The sequence below is a fragment of the Echinops telfairi genome, unplaced genomic scaffold, assembly GCF_000313985.2.
Source record: "Echinops telfairi isolate 266 unplaced genomic scaffold, ASM31398v2 ScPeMD7_35;HRSCAF=133_0, whole genome shotgun sequence".
In the NCBI taxonomy this organism is placed as follows: domain Eukaryota; kingdom Metazoa; phylum Chordata; class Mammalia; order Afrosoricida; family Tenrecidae; genus Echinops; species Echinops telfairi.
Genome location: NW_022103932.1, coordinates 871,815 through 880,650, shown reverse-complemented (window position 1 = coordinate 880,650; position 8,836 = coordinate 871,815). Strand labels below are relative to the sequence as shown.

The 8,836-nt window shown below is 37.5% G+C and overlaps 2 pseudogenes; both read left to right on the top strand.

Moving 5' to 3' along the window:
- The first annotated feature begins 502 nt into the window (after positions 1 to 502).
- Positions 503 to 1,375, top strand: LOC101646964 (annotated as a pseudogene).
- A 2,131-nt stretch (positions 1,376 to 3,506) lies between these two features.
- LOC101651950 lies at positions 3,507 to 4,227 on the top strand (annotated as a pseudogene).
- The last annotated feature ends 4,609 nt before the right edge of the window (positions 4,228 to 8,836 follow it).

Here is an 8,836-nt window from a genome sequence, read left to right as displayed (position 1 = left end):
GCGTCTAATAACAGCAACAAATTGAAATTTTCAGCAAAACCCACTAAATAGCAATGACAGCAAAAACAACCTGGTTCTGGTACAATAACATACACATAAACTAATGAATCAGAATTGAAAACCCACAAAGTAAATCAATCTGCATACGGAGAGCTTTGACAAAAGGTCGAAAAGCATTAATATGAAGATGAAATCGTCTAACAAATGGTGCCAGCAAAACGGAATATCTATTTGTAAAATGATGAAAAAGACACATGTCTCGCACCATACACAAGTGCCTGCAGGATGGATTTAAATGATAAATGTAAAATTGAGAAACATAATGATCATCAATGAAAAAAGATGGACAAACCTAGGGATCTTAATATATGGCATAAATACATTATCTAACACACTGAAAACACACAAACAGTGAGAGACAAACAAGGTGACTGGGACCTTCTAAAAATTTCATATGTGGCTTTTTGTCACCCCGCTCACCGTGCCGGGATACTGCTCTCTTTTCCGCAGGATGGGGTTTGTTAAAGTTGTGAAGAACAAGGCCTACTTCCAGAGATACCAAATGAAATTAAGAAGATGATGAGAGGGCAAAACTGATTATTATGTTCAAAAATGCTTGAGAATCCAAGATAAAAATAAGTACAATACACCCAAATACAAGATAATAGTTCGTGTAACCAACAGAGATACCATCTGCCAGATTGTTTATGTCCATATAGAAGGGGATATGATAGTCTGTGTAGCTTATGCTCACGAACTTCCCAAGTATGGTATGAAAGTTGGCCTGACCAATTATGCTGCAGCATATTGTACTGGCCTGCTGCTGGCCCGCAGGCTTCTTAATGGGTTTGGCATGGACAAGATCTATGAAGGCCAAATGGAGGTAACTGAAGATGAATACAATGTAGAAAGCATTGATGGTCAACCTGGTACCTTCACCTGCTAGCTGGATGCCAGCCTTGTCAGAACTACCACTGGAAATAAAGTGTTTGAGGCTCTCAAGAGGGATGTGGATATAGGTTTGTCTATCCCTCATGGTACCAAGGGATTCCCTGGTTATAATTCAGAAAGCAAGGAATTCTATGCAGAAATACATCCTGGGTCAGAACGTCACAAACTACATGCGTTACCTAATGGAAGAGGATGAAGATGCTTACAAGAAACAATTTTCTCAATACAAAAAAAAAAAACATAACTCCTGACATGATAGAGGAAATGTATAAGAAAGTACATGCTACTATAGGAGAGAATCCAGTTTATGAGAAGAAGCCTAAGAGAGATGTTAAAAAGAAGAGGTTAGAATCATCCCAAAATGTCTCTTGCCCAGAAGAAAGATCGGGTAGATCAGAAGAAGGCAAGCTTCCTCAGAGCTTAGGAATGGGTTGTAGCGAGCTAAACCAAACCATAATTTGCTATGAGGATTTACTACATAAAAACAATAAACTATTTACCAAGCAAAAAAAATTTTTTTTCACATGTGCTCCAAAAATTTTCAAGGAAAGTGTAAAATGAGAGCACACAGGCTGGGGCAAACATTTTGACCCCAATATATCTGAAAAGATACTAATCTCTAGTATTTATAATTAACTTCAAAACTACAAATAATCCAACTGAAAATAAACAGAGGACATAAATAAGTACTACACCAAAATAAACATTCAGGTGACCAACAAACACAAAAAGAAATGCTCATAATCAATAGACTTTAGAGATACACAAATCAAAGCATCCCAGCAAAGTACCACAAAACAGAAAACAACAAATCTTGCTGGAGGGACTGTGAAGTGGTTCAACCACTGTGGAAAATAAAATGCAATTCTTTTTAACAATGAGGAATAGAGATATGCTATGAGCCAGCAACTCCTGTATTTGGTATGTAGCCTAAAGAAATAAAAGTCATTAAAGGAACAGATAAAAGCACACTCACATTTATCAGAGCACTAGTCACAATATCAAAAAGACGGAAACAACCTGAATGCCCATCAGTGGAAGAATGGATAAATGATCTTGGTACATACACACAAATGAATACTACATAACATTATAGTGAATCTGCAAAACATCTCCTAACATGGATAAGTTTAGAAGACATTATGCTGAGTCAAATTAGCAAAGATAAAATAAAATACTGTATGAGTCCACTGTATTTAAAATCCAAGAGAAGGTTTTTACCCCAAAAGAAACATTCTTTGATGGTTATCAGGGGTGGGCGGGTAAATTACTAACTAGAAAGTCTCTCTCTCTCTCTCTCACACTCACTTGCTCACTGCCATCAAGTCAATTCTGACTCATAGTGGTTCTGTAGGACCCTTTGGATTTCCAAGACTGTGTATCTTTACAGAAGTAGTACAGAATAGAGGGAAGGCACATGTTAATTTGGGTTAAGGGGAAGGCAGTACACAATAAAAGGAAGTCTGGCCTCTGAAAAAAAATATCTTCAGAGGATGAGTCACTGGATCTGGGGGCTCAGGGATGTAATCGCAAAATACATCAAGGTAATCTAGCATAAAACAGTCCACAAAGACAGTGCTTTACATTCTATTTTGGTGAGTAGTAACTAGGGTCTTAAAAGCTTGTGAGAAATTATGTAGTGTGCAAATATTGGTCTCTCGCCATCTAGAGCAAAGAATGCAGAAAATTGAAGACCCAATGGACTAATGGAACACATGAACCTGAGCCTCCATCTCCCTGAGATCAGAAGAAATATATGGCTTCTAACTACCACAACCCCCCCCACCCTCGCAAAAAAAACCCCAAACAAACTCACTGCCATTGAGTCCATGCCAACTCATAGCGACCTTATAGGACAGGGTAGAACTGCCCTGATGAGTTTCCAAGACTAATGGGAGTAGAAAGTCCTGTATTTTTCCTTTAGAGCCACTGGTGATTTCAAACTGCTGACCTTGCAGATCACAGCCCAACTTGGAACTACTACCAATCTACCACTCTAAATGGGGTGGGTCACTTTGAAATGTTCTAGGCAAGAGTAGGAGAAAAATGAGAAACCAACTCAATTTTTTTTTAAGGCCAGGTTTACTGGTTAGACAGAGACTGATGCAATTCCCAAGGCTACTCTCCAGGCCTAGAAAATAGACAAGACTATAAGGTGAACAATAACACAAAGGAGGTTTGAGCTTCTTAATAAAGATAAATGAAAGAAATACAATATATTAAAAGATAAATAGACAACTCCACATTAATATCTGGGAACTTAAACATACAACTACCCATCATCATAACAATACAGATTTTTTTCCAGTGAATATGAGGCATTTTCCTGAATACACTACATTTTAAAGCATAAAACAGGTATCAAAATTTTTTAAAGCTAGAATTCATTCTTTTAAATCATAGTGGTATCAAGTTAGAAACCAAAAAAAAAAAGAAAAACAAATGGAAACTAAATAAAAACTAAATGAAGAAAACACTAGAGCTCTCATTCCTTTCAATGTCTCCTTCAAACCTAAAGTTAAGCCTGTAGCACAAAAGCCTAGCAATGCTTTACCATGGCCCACAGTGATGCTGACATGCAAAACCAGATAAATCACCTTTGGCCTTCATTGAAGAAGAAGCCCATGAGAAGACAGAAGAAACAGATGTAAAGGCCGAGTTCAATATTAAGATAGGTTGTCTTGTGCAAACTCAAAAATGTAAGATAATGGAATATTAAATAAGAAGAAAAGAAATCAAATTGACCAGCTAAAGAAAATTCAGGTATCAAATTTGATGAATCAGCAAGACTGATAGTCCTCAGAGTCAAAGATGATCTTATCAGTGACCTGCTCAACAAACCAAAATAGAGACTCAGCAAGATGCTAAAAGATACAAACAAGTGCTAATTTCTGCTTGATGGAGTGGTAATCTAGGGTTTAACAGCTGCTGGAGCCCTAAATGATTATTCATTGCAGGAAACAAGGTTTTCCTCTGGTAAAGGATGTAAGGAAAAAGGAATTTCTATGTACAAAATTGCCACCAAAATGATGTAAATGTCCAAATTGATCAGGAGACCAACTTGCTTGAGGGCATAGCTGGTGGTATAGATTATCTATAATGGAGATCATAAAATAAAGTTTTCCAACACTCTTGAAACCCAGATGGATCTCACAGCCCAGATGGCAAATGCCAGAAGTATAGAGGGCGTTGTTTGGTGTCACTGCCCCCAGGAATTTTTTGGACACCACAAAGATAGAAACCAGGTCAATATCCCTTAGGAGAACACTGATGTAAACGTTCTCAACAAAATCTTGGCCAACAGACTCCCACAATATGTCAAAAAGGTAGTATACCATGATCAAGCAGGATCCATATCAGGTACACAAGAATGGTTCAACATTAGAAAAACAATAAATGTAATCTACCATATAAACAAAGCAAAATATAAGACCTACATGAGTGAGCATATCAATTAACGCAGAAAAGGCAGTTGACAATTTCCAATACCATTTCCTGATAGAAACAATCAACAAATTAGGAACAGATGGGAAACTTATGAACACAATAAAAGGTATAAATGAAAAACCAATGGCCAACATCTCAATGGGGCAAAACTAAAAGGATTCTGCCTGTACAGGCACCACACAAGGATGACCTTTATCACTATTCTTATTCAACACTATGATGGAACTCTTAGCCAGAACCGTGAGACCCCCAAAAATGGAATCTTGAATGGCAAAGAAGTGAAAATCTCACTGTTTTCAAATGATAATATTTTATATGTAATAAAACTCAAAGACTTGACAAGCAAAAAAAGGTTAGAAGCAATGGAAAGAATCAGCAATATGGCAGGACACAAGATTAACACACACACACACACACAAACACAAAATCTGATTCCTGTATGCTAATGAACAGAGCAATGAAAAATAAATCAAGAAAACAATACTATTCACAATAGCCACACAAAAGATTTAGTATTTAGGAATGAACCAAATAAGAGAAAATTTTTTTAAAAGCTGCACAAAGAAAACTACAGAACATATTACAAGAAAGAGACATTAATGGAAAAATATTCCATATTCAAGGATAAGAAGGCTTAGCATTGTTAAAATGCCAATGCTGTCTAAAGAAATCTATAAATACAACAAATTCCAATGTAGATCTCAACCCCATTCTTTAAAGAAATTGAAAAACTAATCACTAATTTTATATGGAGGAGGAAGAGACCCATAAGAAGCAAAGCAATTCTTAAGACGACGAGCAATACAGCCTGGGCCAGGTACAATGAGAGATTAATAGACCACTGGGACAGACCAAAAACCTGCAAATAAGTTCATCCACCTGAAGACAACTGATCTTCAATAAAAGGCCCAAAACACTAAACAGGGAAAAGATAGTTTCTTCAACAAATGATGCTGGCTAAATTGGATTGCCATCTGCAGAAGAACTAAACAGGAACCCACAGCTCATTTTATGTATGAAAGTAAGTTCAAAATGGATCAGGGACCTGAATTTAAATCCCAAAGCTATAAAGAGCACCAATGACAAAATAGAGGCAAGCTTAAGGAATCCATTGTAAGGCACAGACACACGATTATATATAAGGAAGGATGCACACATAGTAGAAGACAAAATGGATGACTAGGACGTACTAAAAATAAGACACATACGTGCAACAAAAGACTTACTCAAAAGAGTAAAAACAAAAGACACAGGCTGGGGAAAAGTCTTTAACAACACAACAGACAATGGACTGATTTCTAATATCTACAACAAGCTTCAATGTCTTAAAAAAGAAAAAAAAAAACATAACCCAAGTTAAAAATAGGCAAAGGACATAGACACACAGTTCACTAAAAGTGGCATTCAAATGACTAACAAACATTTGATAAACGTTCATGATTATTAGCTATCCAGAGATGTAAATCAAAATGATGGTAATCTAGATATCACCTTATTCTGATAATGACAGCCCAATTTAAAAACACAGAAAACAAATGCTGGGGAGGGTGTGGAGAGATTGTAACTCTGAAGTACTTTCGGTGAGTTTATAAATATGCACAACTACTATGGTATTTGTGTTAGTCCAGGTAGACTAGAGAAACAAATTCAGAGAAACACATATGTGTATAAGAAAGAGCTTTATACACAAGAGCAGTTGAATATTGTGGAAACATCCCACTCCAGTCCAGATCAAGTCCATTAGTCCAATATTAGCCCATGTGTCTGATACCAATCTATACAGTCCTCTTCAGACTCACAAAACACATGCAATAACGCCAAATGCAGAAAGATCACAGGCCAGTGGGTTGGAAGTCTTTTGGATCCAGTGGCGTTGTAAGCATCTCAGCGCTGGCAGGAGTCTCAAATGAACTTCTCTGTCTCCAGAGGTCTGGTTGCATCAGGGTAGGTCCATGTGGCTGCACCAGCTCCCAGGGTGTAGCGCCATGTGTCTTGTCAGTGGAACAACTCCAAGGGAGTGAGCTAAGAGTCTCTCCTGCCTCCAAGGAGGAAATCCAGGAATTCCCAGAATTCTCAGAAGACCATGCCAACATAGAGGCTTCATTGGCTAAGATCCGATTGACAGACTAGACTCCACCCCTTCACTCTTAATCCTCTCAAGTCCCAAATTGACACCAGATTATGTAACTACCACATCTCCTGACCACAAATATTTTTGATCTACAGTTGGTTAAATCCACAAATATATAAGGGGGTACCTCTCCCCCCGAAACAAATTTTTTCAAAGCTATGTATTTAAATTTTCTAGGAAAACAACCTTATCACTTTCAAAGAACTTCCTTTCTTGGAAACATTTTTCAAACTCGTGTTTGGACGCCTGACAGCACCACCCTTGGTTTTTTTCTTCACCTCTTCTATATCATCAAATTCTGTCCTTCCCTGGCCCTCTACATTTGCAGAAACAAAAAGAAGTCACATGGACTGAGCTCAGGTGAGTAAGGTGCATGGGGCAAGAGAGGCATGCTGTGTTTTGCCAAAAGCTGGCAAACTGAGATGGCTACATGAGCAGGTGCATTGTTGTGGTGGCAAAACCATTCCCCAGTCTGCCACAAATCAGGCCTTTTTTGTCATACACTGTTAGGCAATCTTTTCAGAACCTCTAAATAGAAAGCTTGCTTAACAGTCTGACCTGGTGGAATGAACTCCAAATGCACTATAAGTCAACATTTTCATCTGTTTGGGAAGTTGATGGACATCCAGAACTAAGTTTATAATCAATCAACATTTTGCCTTTTTTGAAATGAGAAAACCACTTGTACACTTGAGTTTTCCCCATAGTGCTGCCTTTTTAAGCTGTGTTCAACATCACAACAGTTTCTGTGACATTTTTCCAAAGCAGGAAACAAAACTTCACATCTGTACACTGTTCCCTTAAATTGGCCATCATTAAAAATTGAGATTCAAGTGAAACTGCTTCTATGAAAAAATTCACTGTGACCAGAGAGAACCTTGCCAGGCAATACCACTGGGTGTACTAACTCAGAACACATTGCTGTATGCTCGCCTAGTGGGAAAAAATGTGTACTATGAAAGTTCTGCTCCACAGCGCAATTCCGTATCTTGGTGGGTACCCCCTTGTATAAACAGTGGCTACTATGGGTCAACCCTTTCTTCTTATAATAAATGCAAATGGTAAACTGTAGTGTCTAGATAATGCAATTGTTAGTGAGAACTGACATATACTTTAGAGAAGTCATAAATAGAATGATGCATAGAGTCAATTTTCGAGAATGATATTAGGATAAAACAATTCACAGAGGTTAGGAGTTTCAACAAATGTTAGAATAATTGGACTACATAAAGTTATAAAATTCACTTCATATTTCATACAAAAATGAGATAAAAGAAGATTATACATTTAAATATACAATCTAAACCTACAAAAACATCTAAAAGGTAATTTTTGTGGCATTGGATTGAGCAAAAAATTGCTCAGTTCACAAAGAACATAAACCATATATACAAAAATGATAAATGGACTTTGAAAATTCAGAGTTTTGTCTATTGGCATAAACCACATTTCTTCTTCATTGTTTACCCTGACAAAAACAGTGATATTAAATATTTATCTTTGTAAGATTGCCCAAGTTTTCTAAGCATAAGGTTCTCCAGTTTTGTTCATGTTACAGTGTTTAAGAGAGTTATCATTCTTTTATTGATACATAATATTCCATAGTATGGATATACCACAGTTTGTTTATCCATGCCTCTGTTGTGGGGATTTTTAGATGTTGCCATGTTTTTACTATTGTGGAAATTGATACAATAAACATAGTGTACATGTCTGTTATCGTCTTCATTTCTTTAGGCTATATATCCAATGGAGAGATAGATGGATCATAAGGTACTTGAATATGAATTTGTTTAAGGACGTGTCATACTGATTTCCACAATGGCTGTACACTTCTACAGTCTCACCAGCAATGTAAAAGCATTCTTATCACTCCACATCCTCTCCTGCATTTGTTATTGGCTGTTTCATTGAATTTTGCCAAATGTTGGTCTAAAGAGTTGTGGATCCAGTGGTGGTGAAAGCATCTGGGCACTGACATGGGTCTCCACAGGGCTTCCCCAGCTCCAGGGATCTGGCTCTATCACCATAGCTCCATGTGGATTGTCCAAAGGAATATGAAGCAGAGAGTATAGAGTGTATCTGGCCTCCAGTCAGCTATTTATCTCCCTTGTGCCTCCAAATTAGGTCATCAAGCGGTGATAGTTGACAGGAGATTACCATGTTTCCCCGAAAATAAGACCTACTTAGTTTTGCCTCTCGCTGAAATATAAGGCATCTCCCGAAAATAAGACCTCCCTGAACATAAGGCCTCCCTGATAATAAGGCCCCCTGAAGCTACTGTAACTCTGGACTCTGGACTGTAGC